The following is a 14,624-nucleotide window of genomic DNA, read 5'->3' on the forward strand; positions in this document are numbered from 1 at the left end:
TTTTTTCAGTCTATCTATCTATCTATCTATCTATCTATCTATCTATCTTTCCTCTGCACTCTATGTGAATTTAAATGAACTATTGTCTCTCCTCAGTCTGGTATGAAGTGATGATATTGATTTTTAAATGTACGGAAGTGTACTTAGCTCAGGAAATCTGACCAAATATTAGATCATGGCTTTAACTAATGTCGTAATTATTTTTGTATCAGACTATTTGTGTCAGGATGCATTACAGTAGAACCTGCGGGGACGGGAAGAGTTCAGTGGGTTATAGTTCAGTAGGCCACAGCAGGATGGAGGTTTAGCCACGGGTTAGTCAAAGGTGAAATGTTTTAGAGGCTAACCTTGCTAATGCCACAAAAGCTATTACTGAGCTATCCAGCCTTTTTAGCCTGGCAAGGTTAACAAGATTCCACAGACATGATCACTGGGTTTTACAGAGAGCAACCTTTTCATATGAACTGCGTCCACACTGTTGTATGGATTGCTGTGGAATTTGATACATAAAATCATGTATGTAAGCCTTAGCCTTAGAATGATATGTAAGAGCACTTATTCTCATATTACCAAGTCATAGCTGATTTTAAATTTTCCCATGCTTTAGTTTATGAACAAGGATAATGATGTTCCCATCAGCCTTAGCTGGTAATCGGCTAATGTTAGCATTCTAGCATGCTAAACTTCTTAAATTCTCATTGTATGTTAGCATTCTGAGATAGCATTAATCTCAGAGAGCCTCATAAAGCTGCTAGCATGGCTCTTGTTCTTTGGTGGACAGTCAAAAATTCATATTTATATATATAGGTACATCTAAAAAAATAGAATTTCATGAAAAAGTTCAATATAAAAAATACAATACAATATAAAAATGCATTGCTGTGGAAAAGGATGTACTATGTCTTATTATGCTGTGATATCGTTATAAAACTAAAACAACATTGATACAATGATACTATCGTTTATCGTGATAGTTTCTGGGAAAATATATCGTCCTAAAAAAATGTGTTATCGTGACAGGCCTATATAGGTACATCTCAAAAAATTAGAATATCATGAAAAAGTTCAATATTTTTGTCAAATATTTCAGAAAGTGAAACTCATACATTATATAGATTCATTAGACATAGAGTGAAATATTTCAAGCCTGTTTTTCTTGTAATTTTGATTATTCTGGCTTAGAGATAATAAAAACACAAAACTCAGTGTTCATTCAATGGTAGTTCATGCAAAAGGAGGCCAAACTCTTTTGGTAATTTTGTGGGGTTTTTTGGGTCATTTTGTGTCTTTTTTGGTCATTTTGTGTCTTTTTTTGTATCTCTTTGGTCATTTTATGTATTTTCTTGGTTATGTTGTGTCTCTTTTGGTAATTTTGTGTCTTTTTTTGATCACTTTGCATCCTTTTTTGATGATTTTATGCATTTCCTTGGTATTTTTTTTCTCTTTTGGTCATTTTATGCATTTTCTTGGTAACAGAGGATGATAAATCCATTAACACTCAGTCATTTTATAGATTACATCTCAAAAAATTAGAATATCATGAAAAAATTCAATATTTTTTTGTTAATGTTTTCAGAAAGTGAAACTCTTATATTATATAGATTCATTACGTGTAGAGTGAAATATTTAAAGCCTGTTTTTCTTGTATTTTTGATGATTCTGGCTTAGAGATAATGAAAACACAAAACTCAGTGTCTTAGTATAAAACTAGAATATTGCTGGTGAGTGTAATGTGCTGGTCCTGGGTCAGTGGTGGTTTGGGTCCATGTCCTCTGCTGCTGTTGGTCCACTGTGTTTTCTGAAGTCCACAGTCAACATAGCAGCCATCTAGCAGGACATTTTAGAGTCTTCATGCTTCCACAAGCTCTTTGGAGATGCTGCTTTCATTTCCCAGCAGGACTTGGCACCTGCCCACACTGGCAAAGGTACCAAAAGCTGCTTCAATGACCATGGTGTTACTGGGCTGGACTGGCCAGCAAACTGGGCTGACCTCAACCCCATAGGAGTCTATGGGCTGTTGTCAAGAGGAAGGTGAGAGACACCAGATGACCTGAAGGCTGCTATAAAAGCAACATGGTGCTGTAGGCTGATCTCCTCCATGCCACCAAGTATTAATGCACTAATTCATGATTCAAAAGGAGCCCAAGCAAGTATTGATGTATAGAAATGAACATACTTTTCAGAAGCATGACATTTGTGTTTAAAATATCCTTTTTCTTTATTGATCTTATGTGATATTCTAATTTTCTGAGACACTGAGTTTTGTGTTTTCATTATTGGTAAAAAAAAAAACACTTAGAAAGCCAGCCACCCCAAACTCTAGATGCTTTAGGAACGTCAAACCACTTCCTAAATCTGCACTTAAAATTGCTAATGAATGTAACATTAGTAGGCCAAAGCACTTGTTTATTAAGAAATCATTATGGGAAAGAAATGCGTCACTGCTTCTGGGTAGCTGATGGGAATTCTCAGAATTTTTAAGTCTTTTTACTGTCTGACTCACATTTCTAAAAGTATAGATTAGACTTCCGGTCTTTCTGTCTGACCATCGTTGTACTCATTCTTCTGTGCCTATACCACATGGCCCTGCAGGCTCACAGCCCATTAAAGATTAAGGATCTTGATTATGAACAGAGAGACAGTGTCATGTCTCGGTATCTATGCGTCAATACCTTCGCTCTTCTTTCCAGTTTTCCAATTTGGAGCAAAAGAGAGAGAGCATTCATGTGCATGTGACAGCGAGTAACAGTGTTGCTGATGTCACGGTTACTAACAGGATGACTGTGTGTGTTGTGAGAGGAGTGTGTTGTCGGGAAAAGCAGAGAGAGACTTAGAAAGTTGGAATCTACTTAAGATTCAAGACAGATCTGACATGAAAGAAATATAACAAAACAGTCCTATCTAGCATCTGCTCTCATGCAATCTGCAGCAGAATAAAGACACTGAGAGATTAATTCACAGTGCAATTACTGTTATTCCACAGGCCATTGAAATGTAACATAAAATTATCTCAGCTCTGTCATTATATCCAAGAGGACAATAGACTTCATTCCTACAATGAATGATGTGATGCGTATCTCTATAAGTGCAGAGCTTCAAGAAAATAATAGAACAAGTGAACTCTGTTATACACAGGAGGGCGTTCCATACTGTGATAATAGGTATGATAGTGATACAGCAGCGTACCTTTCTACCACTTACAGTTCTGTTTCCTGTTTAAAACAATGTGTGTACTGTTTAAAATGTTTACACCGAGCTTTGAAATGCTGCATTAATGTCTACAAGTGAACGGGGTATCAGCTAAAAACAATGAAGCTAATTACTCAAGCTGTTTATGAAAACACATGTTTCCATTTACTCAAATGTGAGCCGCTTTCCTTTGATTTGTATCACCGCAAATTGCATATTTGGGTTTTCTTTTAATTATTTGTTAGACAAAACTAGCAAACCCAAGTGCTAAGGCTTTGGGGATGTTGTGATAAGGAATTATTTTCTAAAAAACTTAGATGATTAATTCTTTCACCGACAAATTTGTTGATACTTAAAATAATTGTTTGTTGTCGGCTTATCTCTTAGCACTGAACCACAGTAGCTCCCCGGTCAGTTGGCATAGTAACCAGGAAGGTGCAGATAGCCTTGTTTTATTAGAGATGCCTCCACTGTTGCATCTTTGCACTGCTTAGCTGAAACTACTGCACTTCATTAAAAAGCAGCATCCTTATCTCACAGTAAATTTGCATTACAAGGTTGGGAAGTCTTAGTTGAGATCAGTGTTGGGGGGCTACACGGTGGTGTAGCGGTTAACACTTTTGCCTCACAAGCAAGAACACGAGCCGGTTCGATTCCAGCTTGCAGCTCTTCTGTGTGGAGCACCTCTTCTGCATGTTCTCCCCGTGTCCCTGTGGGTTCTCTCCGGGTTCTCCGGCTTCCTCCCACAGTCCAAAAACATGCACTTAGGTTTAATTTGTGACTCCAAATTGCCCATAGGAGTGAATGAGAGCATGATTGTCTGTCTTTATATGTTTGCCCTGTGATATTCTGGTGACATGTCCAGGGTGTACCCCGTCTCTAAAAAAATGAATACTCAGATTACTTTTTTGTTGTAACGAGTAACGTAATGTGTTACGTTTTCTTATCAAGTAATCAGTTAGTTGTTACTAGGGTGAATTCGGGTAATGTGGGACACTTTTTGCAATTTTGACTTTGTTATATTTTTCTAAATTTAAAAATATTTTATGTAATTTCAGTCACATGACACCCATGGTAGACCAATAGTAAAGATTTTGATGACTATATTTACTTTAAGCAGGGAATTAACCAGCGAAACCTGAAGTGTCCCACATTACCCGAATCCATCCTATATTAAGGCCCGTTTCTTTAATTTCTTTAATTCTTTAAACGGCCATTTGTTCAAGAGGGAGCAAGAAGAAGAAGAAGAAAAAGAAGTCTGAGGGGTGGACTTGAGCAACTCCTTGTTCATGCTACTCGGCACTTGCGGTCTAGAGAGAGAGTCACTAGGCGGGACGGGAGTTCATCTGAAGTTGAGAAAAGACCAACATTTTTCAGGAAGTGATTCAGTACGGTTTATTCCACTAAGAGTTTCGTTCTTTTGAACGGATCATTAATGAAACAAGACGTCACCACTAAACATTTGACACACTGCACAGGAGAAAAGAAAACAGAATTTAATAACATAAACAGATGACATTATCGGTAAAGTCACTAAAAGAAGGAGAGAGATAGAAGTGCTTAAGCAAAACTATTCATTCATGCTATCGCAGGGCTGACATATAGATAGAGACAATCACGCTCTCATTCACACCTACGGGCAATTTAGAGTCACCAATTAAACCTAAGTGCATGTTTTTGGACTGTGGGAGGAAGCCGGAGAACCCGGAGAGAACCCACACTGACACGGGGAGAACATGCAAACTCCACACAGAAGAGCTGCAGGCGGGAGTCGAACCAGTGACCCTCTTGCTGTGAGGCGAGAGTGCTAAACGCTACACCACCGTGTAGCCCCTTACAATACAATACAAAACAATAAATCTTTATTATCCACCATGGTGGAAATTTGCCTTCGGCTCACCATAAAGATACAGAATTTCATTAAAAATATACAGCAGTTGAGAATGCAGTTAAAACACAGAAGAAAAAGACAATTAAGAGCAGTTAAAAGTTAGTGTGTCGCTTATGTTGAGTTGAGGAGGCGAGTAGCGTTGGGGATAAAATATTTTTTAAAGGCTCCCTTAGCTGGTGGGACCCTGTAACGTCTCCAAGACTTCAGGAGCTTGAATTGGTTGGTTAGGGGGTGGGAGTAATCAGCTAAACTAGCGTCAGTGTTAATAGAGCAGATAATCACCTGCTATAATGCGCTATAAGTTTAACAGAGTTAACTGTATTTAGCAATGTGCATTTTACATTGTGGCAGATAAGAAACATTTTTCTATGTTGTGATCACTGTTTATATGATCATTAGATCAATAAATACATTAAATTGAAGATGATATTCTTTCCATGTTTTCTTTTGATAAGAGTTGGAGTATTTCCTGTATTTCATGTACTTTATTTGTTAGTTTCAATAAGGAGTAACTTAGTAAAGTAACTAGTGAGTCTTAAAGTGTCCTTTAGATTGCCCTGGCCTCTCTTGATAGCCTTTTTTCTCTCTCTGTTTCCATTTCAGCGCAGAATTGACTAAGATTAAGTCAGTGCTTTAATTCTAAACAAATTTGGCCTCAAATTAAACGGTGGAAAAGCCTTTCACTGCCAACAGTCTTCACTTCATTATTTTCTTATCTGCATCCATAAGCACGTTGACTCTGCTGCCCCCTCCATCATGCATACATGCATTTCATTTGCCTTTTTTTCGTATCTGTAAAGTAAAAGTAAATGAGTGGACACTCACAATGAAACAGCCTCGGCCTGGGTCATTTGGTTGCCTGGGTCATTAGGTTTAAATGCAGGCGGGCTGATTTGTATGGGAGCTGTTAATTTTCTCCTCACACTCTCCCTCTCTCCCTTTGAGCTGCAAGTCTATTGAGATGTCTGAGTGACCTATCGAACCCTCGCAGAGAGAGGCTGAAGTATATCCAGAGACATATCTCTAACCCAATCCCTTTAGCCCTCTGGAGTTCATGAAAACACCTGCATATTACTTCTTCATGACGTAAAGACATAAAAATGAAGCAACGTTGAGTCTTGTCATCAGCTTCCCTCTAAAGTTCTGGCTTGAAACTCCATGTCAGATTTTTTTTTTGATGATATTCAGCCAAGTAAAACCGGAGATTATGTCAAATATATTTAGTATGAAAATATAGAACTAGGTATTATCCTCATTTTACCGGTTACATGTTGTATTTGCAACCTGTGTTCATATTTGCAATATTTAAAACCTCATTTTCAAGATTCATTCATTCATCCTATTTCACAAAAAAATGAAATTGTGGCTTATCAACAACTACAGCTGCCAACACTAAAAGATAAGCCTGTTGTGTTGTTTTGATGTTATGATAAAATGTTATTTTGTGATGTTGTATGTGATGTTGGTTAGGGTTAGGGTAAGTGTTTGTATATGTATTTTGTATATTGTACGTGTTTTTTTTTTTGTTTTTTTGTTTGTTTGTTTTTTGTTTCGTAATTCTCTGTTTTTTTTTTACATCATGGCCAGAGGACTACAGATGAAAACTAGCCTTCTGGCTAACTCTTGCTTTTTTAATCTTATGTTATCATGTGTTTTATGAAATTGCACTGTCCCCCTTTAAATAAACTAATAAAAAAAGTATTTATATATAAGTTAAAAATTGATTACCAGGACATATAGGTGAGGTAACGCTGAAAAAAATTAAAACCAACATGGCATGGTGAAGATTTTTAAACCTTAAAAGGGCAACGTATCCTGGGAGATACAACTCATAAAATCCAAAATATTGAATTCATAAATATTTTGAAAGTGGAAATATCTTTCTTAGGGCCGAAAGACATGATTGAAAACATTAAATTATTTTTTGCAACTCGTTTTCCACTCCTGAGTGTTTTAAGGTTAACAGATTTTTGAACAGACATAATAGCCGAAGATTTCAGAGGGTTGAAGCATCTTTTCATCAATCTATTCATCCATTTAACAAACTCAACACAAAGTATGAATAGAAGCTTTCCAGTGAAGTGGTCTCAGGTGTGTTAAGATGTTGCATGCGTACTGTAGGCAGTGAAGTGATTATGTGTGTCCGCCTGCATGTTGGTGGCCTCAGCATTGATCTCCTCTAAGCCTTGGTCATTGCTTGCGGCCTGAAGGTGAGGTGACAGAGGAGTAAAGAGGCTTTCATCAGATTACAGCTCATTCTCTATCTTTCACCGTCTCTCTGCCCAACATCATTTATCTCACTGCTGCTTTCAACCACTTTGCTCCGTCTTTCTTTTTTCCTCTTGCTCAACACTGGACACACTTGAAGCTACAGTGTTAAATTTGTCTTCAATGGATCCATTTGTCTCTTTTGAATGTCCCCCATGAGCTGATGGTGGCTATTCAGAACTGTATGATGCACATCAAAAATGAGCACAAAATGCCTCAAATTAAAACTTTCAGAGCAATGTGTTATTAAAGGTATTCAGGTATCTTGAGCTCAATGGATTTGATGCACATAATACATATTAAATAGTGTTAACATATTTACCATTTCTTTCAAAACCATTTTGCTTCCATTGATTATTCAGTTTCTGCTTTCAGCAAGTAGTAATAGAAAAAAAGAAGGCCAATATTTTCTTCCTACTTGTTTCCTTTTAACAGCATAGAAAACATGCATACATGGGCAAAATAACACAACAATATTAAGCAAAAGCCTGTTTTGATAATGGATGCTTTTATTTTGAAAAGACAAAACGAGACTTCCTGTCGATCATAAAACTAACTGAGGTGTTACTGTAAAGAAAACGTCAAGGAGTTCAATGTTTTATGTTTTAGCCCCTGAAGAGACCTGAGGTTAGTTTTCACAGTAATCTTCATATTTAAATGTGTTTTGTGTTTAAATAAGTTTTGCATCAAATTAAATTTAAACATAATTCATGCTAGCAAGGTTTGATACAGTAAGCTAGTTTTGTTCAAATTAATACTCTTGTATTTCTGTGTGTTTTATAATTGTTTTTGCGACTTTTAGTTTGCAAACTGGAGCTTTATCCAACTTAATTCTCAGCTCATTGGCTTATTGACGTACGGCAGCAGAACTAAACGCTCGGCTGTGTTTCAGTTCAGTGAGTACTGACTTGCAGTTCAGATTTAAAAATTAAAGTTAAAAAATACACAGATCGATTAAAAATTCCACATGATCGCCCAAATTCTTAACAACCGCTGCTTGAATTCACAATTTCATTCTTTCAGTCACTATTTAACGCTTATGACCACATGAGTTGTAACATTGCTGGTCTGTTAAATCTAGAGCTTTGCCCTTTGGTTTAGTTCCCTCTACACCACAACAGTCCAGTAAAATCCCTGCATAACTGCTCTGCAAAAAAGAGTGTCTAAAAACAAGATAAAAACAGTAAATCTGAGGGAAATGATCTTACTGCATGGACAGATAATTTACTTGACAAGATTTCTTTAATTAAGATTGTTAAATCTAGAAATAAGCATGTTGAACGTTTAAAATAAGGAATTAACTCTTCAAAAAAGATAAATTATCTAACACTTCTAAATCTAAAGGTTTTTTTTTATGTTGGTAAGAAGCAATTAACTTTCAGTGTGTTGGCGCTGCACCAAACCTCCTGTCAATCAAACGCTTCATTCACTATTCAGTCATGGACAAAACCCTGAGAACCTCTTGGCTTGGGGCAGCAACTCACTCCTAACCAGGAGAGAGCGATCCTCCCTTCTCTGGCTGGGAACCACAGCCACAGAGGTGCTGACTCTCATCCGGACTGCTTCACACTCGGCTGCAAACCACTCCGATGCATGCTAAAGAAGAAGCCAACGGGACCACAATATCAGCAAAAAGCAGAGATGCAATTCTGAGGTCACCAAACCGACCCCCCTCCTCCCCCCGGCTGCTCCTTGATATCCTGTCCAGGAATATTACAAAAACATTATCTGTGTGGAGGGGAGCCCTGGTGGAGGTCAACGCCCACTAAAAATGTGTTTGGCACTGAGCCCAGAAAACGGACACAGCTCTTACTTTGGTTATACAAGAACCAGATGGCTGGTAGCAAACACCCCGCTACCCCATACTCCCCCAGTGCCCCCCATAAAACAACCTGGGGACACGGTCAGAAGCCTTTTCCAGGTTCACAAAGTGCATGCACTGCAAAAAGGTGTGTCTAAAAACAAGATAAAAACAGTAAATCTGAGGGAAATGATCTTGTTGCATGGACAGATAATTTACCTTGACAAGATTTCTTAAATTAAGATTGTAAAATCTATAAATAAGCATGTTGAACTCTTAAAGATAGATAGATAACACAATACAAAGAGATGTAGTAAACAATAGACCAGTAAAATGCAATAAGATAAAATGAATTAAAAATAGGATAAAAAATAAATAAAATAAAATGTAAAATGTATTGCCTGCACAAAATAAAATATGCATGTATACAAATAAAAACAAAAAATAATATAAAATAAATAATATAAATCAATAAGACAATAACTCTTAAAACAAGATAAATTATCTTACACTTCTAAAAGTTTGTTTTTTTTATTTTTTAGAGACTCTGGAGGTGACATATGGTTTTCAATCGTCGCGTAATCGCTTAGCAACAGTTTCGACCGTGATCACATACGCAACGGATTAAACACGGGAGAAGCAACTGTGGCTGCTGTCGCTAACTGTGCACAACGTCCGCTGCTGATCATAAACAAACCAGCATGGCTAATTATGCACAGCGTCTGCGCTGATCATAAACTTTGTGATCGTGAATTAACCGGCATCACTAGCTGTGCACAGAGTGTCCTGTGCTTGTTGTAAACAAACAGAGATCACTAAGTGAACACCTCCTGCAGCAGCAGCACATACACACTGTACTGCTACAGAGCTAACTGTTAGCCTGTTAGCACTGTGCACCTTGTTCCGAGACGCCGAACTGCACTATGAAAAGGGCAGAAAATCACTTTGCCTTTGCAGGATCACTATGAACGCCCTAAGGCACAGATCTTTCCAGCAACATAGCAGGGATTTGTGGGACCACACTATGGGGCTTATGTTTATAGTCGCTTGTGACTACTCACTACTTGCTAGCATTTACAAATGGCGCATGTTGTTGTGGCGTCGAGTACTACATCACGTTCTGCTTAGTGTTCTATCAAATCAGCAACCAGGCTTTTTTCATATTCAAATATGGGGCGTTTCGGTGAGTGAGACCCGCCTCATTCCGGGTACTGGACTGTAATGGAAACACCCTCATAGGAATACAACAAATGTACTAAAGTGCAAGACTTCAGCAAATACACTCAGCTCCTTCCCACCAGTGGCAAGTACACAGAACATTTTGTGTGTGAAAACAGGACAAGAGGCTGTGGCACTTACAGGAACACACACACACGCACGCACACACGCACACACACACACACACACACGCACACAGTTCCTCTGTATAAATCCTTGCCTTCCATCATTTACAGTTTCTATTAGCTGTGCCATTCACAGCCCCGTCTCTCTGTAGACCCGTCCTGAATTACTGCATTCAGTTGTAGCTCTGTTGGCTCGGTTTGCTCCATTTATTTGTTGATATCTTCCTGTGTTGGCACACACGTCCACATATATCAGTATGTATTTCAAATGAAAAATGTCCTCGATTCCTTGTCTAGATTAAGTAAAAATATCAGCCACAATTATCTCAAAGACGAGCCACAATTTCAGAGTTCTGCATTTGCACAAACACTCCTATGAGCATATTTTTCAGACGTCTATAATAGAAACGGAAGATGCAGCAGATGTGTACGGATGGTATGGAGAGACTCTTTTAGACAGCCAAACACACACACACACACACACACACAGAATCACACACAAATGCCACATTGCCTGAGGGCTCTTACACTGTGAGTCAGATCTGGTTGAAACTAGCGGCTCCCAACCTGACTCTGTCCTCATTACACCAACCGTGTCCTGACCAGTGCACATTTAATGCCAATAAGTGCTCAAATCATTAAATGGGAGGTCCAGTTAGCATACTGGTGAGCTGAACAACAAACAGAAATATATATTACCAGTATTTTCAACCAGTGCGTGTGTGTATGTATGTGAATATGCTAGTGGGAAGGACAGCAGTGGTGTGAATTAATGGGATTAGGATCGGCTTTACCCTTTCTCTTCCCCTCATCCTTTCTCTTCTAATGCCTCTCCCCTTCCTCCACCCTGCCCATTCTTATTGAAGTCCAATTCTCATTTTCTATATGGGCATTCCTTTGTTTCTTTGTTGTTGTTGTTGTTGTTTGTATCCATCCCAGTCCATGATTTACAGCAATCACAACCCTACTCCTTCAACGTTTTTGCTCCTTCTTTCTCTCTTTTCACTCCACTTTTAACATTTACGGCTCTAATAACTCCTATTTTTCACTCACAGTCCTTCCTCGCTCTTCCCTTGTCCGCCCTTCCTTGACCTCATATCCATATTTTCCGTCCAAATATAACAAAAACACTGAGGCGTGCTGCAGACTAGCTCTGTCAGACGGAGATGCCCCTGTAGACGTTTTCTGCTTGAGTCTGAGTCTTTTTGGCTTATGTTCACTGTTCTTACATAACCTGTCATCAAAGCACAGCACACTGCGTAGCAACACTGGCAATCCATAAAATGTATGAAATGTATGAATGGGAGTCTCTCTGGTATCCGTCCTCACCTCAACACTGAGATCTATTAAAAGGGTTCCTATCTTAGATCTGTCCTAACGCTGATTAAAATACTGGGTGGCGAGGCCATTCTTGCAATTACTTGAAACTATATTTTTGAGGTTAAAAGCTTTCCTCTTCATACTGAAAATCTCCTTTAAATAAAATAGAAGAGATTTTTCTTATGGTTCGTCAAATGCTTAAGATTCTTGACCCTCATCAGATTTGTCAGACTTTTTTTCGTAGCTATGGAGAAAGGGAAAATGGCATTTTAAAAAATAATTAAAAAAACAGATATTCTGTCTTCTGGCCAGACTTTTCATCAACTGTCACTTTGGCCAAAGTCCTGAGTCTGAGGACTGCTTGGCTCTCGGTTATGGTTACATAACTATCAGCACCATGGGCACCATACGGGGGGCCCAGTTTTTAATTGGCTTTTTAAAAGGTGTGGGACTGAATCCCAGCATATTGTCACATTTCTTTCCCCTCCCTGTCCTCACTATCTCCTCATTATCTTGTCTAAAACACGGAGCTAACCGATCATTACATGAGATTGAAATGTGATATCAAGAGCGATCATTAGTCAAACACGGAGGAATCAGTGTAAGAAGAGAAAACACCTGTCAACCAGAGTAACCACAGTCTTTAACCCTCTGGAGTCCACAAAAGCGCCGGAGCAAAACTTCTTCATGACGTCAAAATAAGACACAAAAATTACCAAAAAAGACACAAAAAGACACAAAATGACTAAAAAAAGACACAAAAAGACACAAAATGACTAAAAAAAGATACAAAAATGACACAAATTGACTAAAAAAAGATACAAAAATGACACAAATTGACTAAAAAAAGACACAAAATGACACAAATTGACTAAAAAAAGACACAAAGTGACTAGAAGAAAGACACATAATGACCAAAAAAGACACAAAAGACACAAAATGACAAAAAAAGAGACAAAATGACAAAAAAAAGACACAAAATGACAAAAAAAGACACAACAACAGACACAAAATGACAAAAAAAAGACACAAAATAACAAAAAAAAGACACAACAACAGACACAAAATGACCAAAAAAAGACACAAAAGAGACACGAAAAGACATGAAAAGGATTCAAAAATGGACAAAATAGTCCGAGCTTCTTCACCTGACTTAAAACATGATGTTGGATCAACTTAAATACTTGCATTAATGCAATTATAAAGTCCATGTTACTGAGAAAAGGTAATTCACCAGACTCAAAACATCGCTTTGAATTAATGTAATAGCAGCAGTTGGAGTGAGTGAAAGGTGCTACGTAAATAAAGTTGAGTTGAGTACTGGAAGAACTGGGCTCTGACTGAGAGAAAACCTCCTGCTGGACCATTTGGACATAATTGGAAACGAAAGTGACACTTTCCTTTTGCTCAGTGCTTCCTGTAACAGTGCCCTGATTGGTGGTTTCAATCTGCTGCAGTGAAGCTGCACAGCTGCCAGCAGCAGAAAACTTCAAGTACAATGGAAGTATGCTACTGTAAAACCAGCATGCATGCACATTTTATCTGATAAAATGTGGTTAAAACTAACTATGATAAAGACCTATGATCTATATTTGCTGAACAGGTTCGCTGAGTTTTTCATTTTGCAGAAACCAACACCACAGCTTCAAAGTTCAGCCCAGGAAATGGACCACAAACTGAAAGAGAGCTTTATTAAAAGATTGACTAGCACTACAAAGTAAGAAACTCTGTGGGTTGACACCAGTGAACTCTCCAATGCATCACTTGGTCAAACAAAAGCACACAGTCAGTAACTGGCTGCACAGTGGTTTCTTTCCTATCATACACTGCATCTTATTCATGCTTCTTCCCATGGCATCTTTTCCTCTGCAGCTTCTATTCAAACACTGCACAACCTTCAAATCCACCATTACATCTCAAGAGACAATTTACCTTTTCTGAGAGACATTTTCTCATAGAGAAAAAGCCCCTTATAGTGTGTAATTCTACAGGACATAACAGCCAAATGAAAGCATAATCATGGCCTCCATGTGATGCTTTTTGCATCTCCCACTCATTTGCATTTCACTGTATTTCTCACATTTTTCTGTAATATCACAATAGATATGTACAGCATGTAACAAGTCTTTTCTTTTGTTGGTTTGTGTGTCTCCTCCTCGCACCACATGGTCAGCTCTGCTCTACAGAAATGCCCTCACAAACAGTACCAAATACATACACACACATTATTCACACCCCCAAAAAATAAAGACACTCATTGTATGTCAAACATTTAGTTTTGAACTGCAGAGAGAGAACACACAAGCTGTGCCAATAACAGAACCAAACTAGTATGTGCATGGTGCAAAGACAACATTTGCATGTTTTAACAAAGGAAATAAAAGAGAAAAAAATGCCTGCACACTTAGCAGAGCAGGCTTGCTGCCTATAATTACTTCTTCTTCTTCTTCTTCTACAGCAAACTACTAATTATGAACATGTTTCATGTGCTATTACTGTAGCCTGGAGAAGAGAGGAGATGGAGAGAAACCAAGTGAGAGAAAGAAAATGTGTTTTCCCTCAGTGTCGGTTTTGTTTATGGATAAATTCCTATTATATTGAAATGTAGTGTTTTGTTTGTTGACATAGGAAGATAGGTAAACAAATACATAGATAGATAGATAGATAGATAGATAGATAGATAGATAGATAGATAGATAGATAGATAGATAGATGTACACGTGACTTTCTCTGAGCTCAAATCAATTTGGCTCCCACTGTTTACACGCTGTCCAACCCAATTATGCACACGGGTATCAAATTCAGAGTTTAG

General features: G+C 38.0%; 1 protein-coding gene across 1 annotated transcript in view; it reads right to left on the minus strand.

The window, feature by feature from the left end:
* Positions 1–14,624, minus strand: part of tmem198a (transmembrane protein 198a) — a 63,836-nt gene that overhangs the window by 48,328 nt on the left and 884 nt on the right. The window lies entirely within an intron of this gene.

Source organism: Centropristis striata, chromosome 10, assembly GCF_030273125.1.
Source record: "Centropristis striata isolate RG_2023a ecotype Rhode Island chromosome 10, C.striata_1.0, whole genome shotgun sequence".
Lineage (NCBI taxonomy): Eukaryota > Metazoa > Chordata > Actinopteri > Perciformes > Serranidae > Centropristis > Centropristis striata.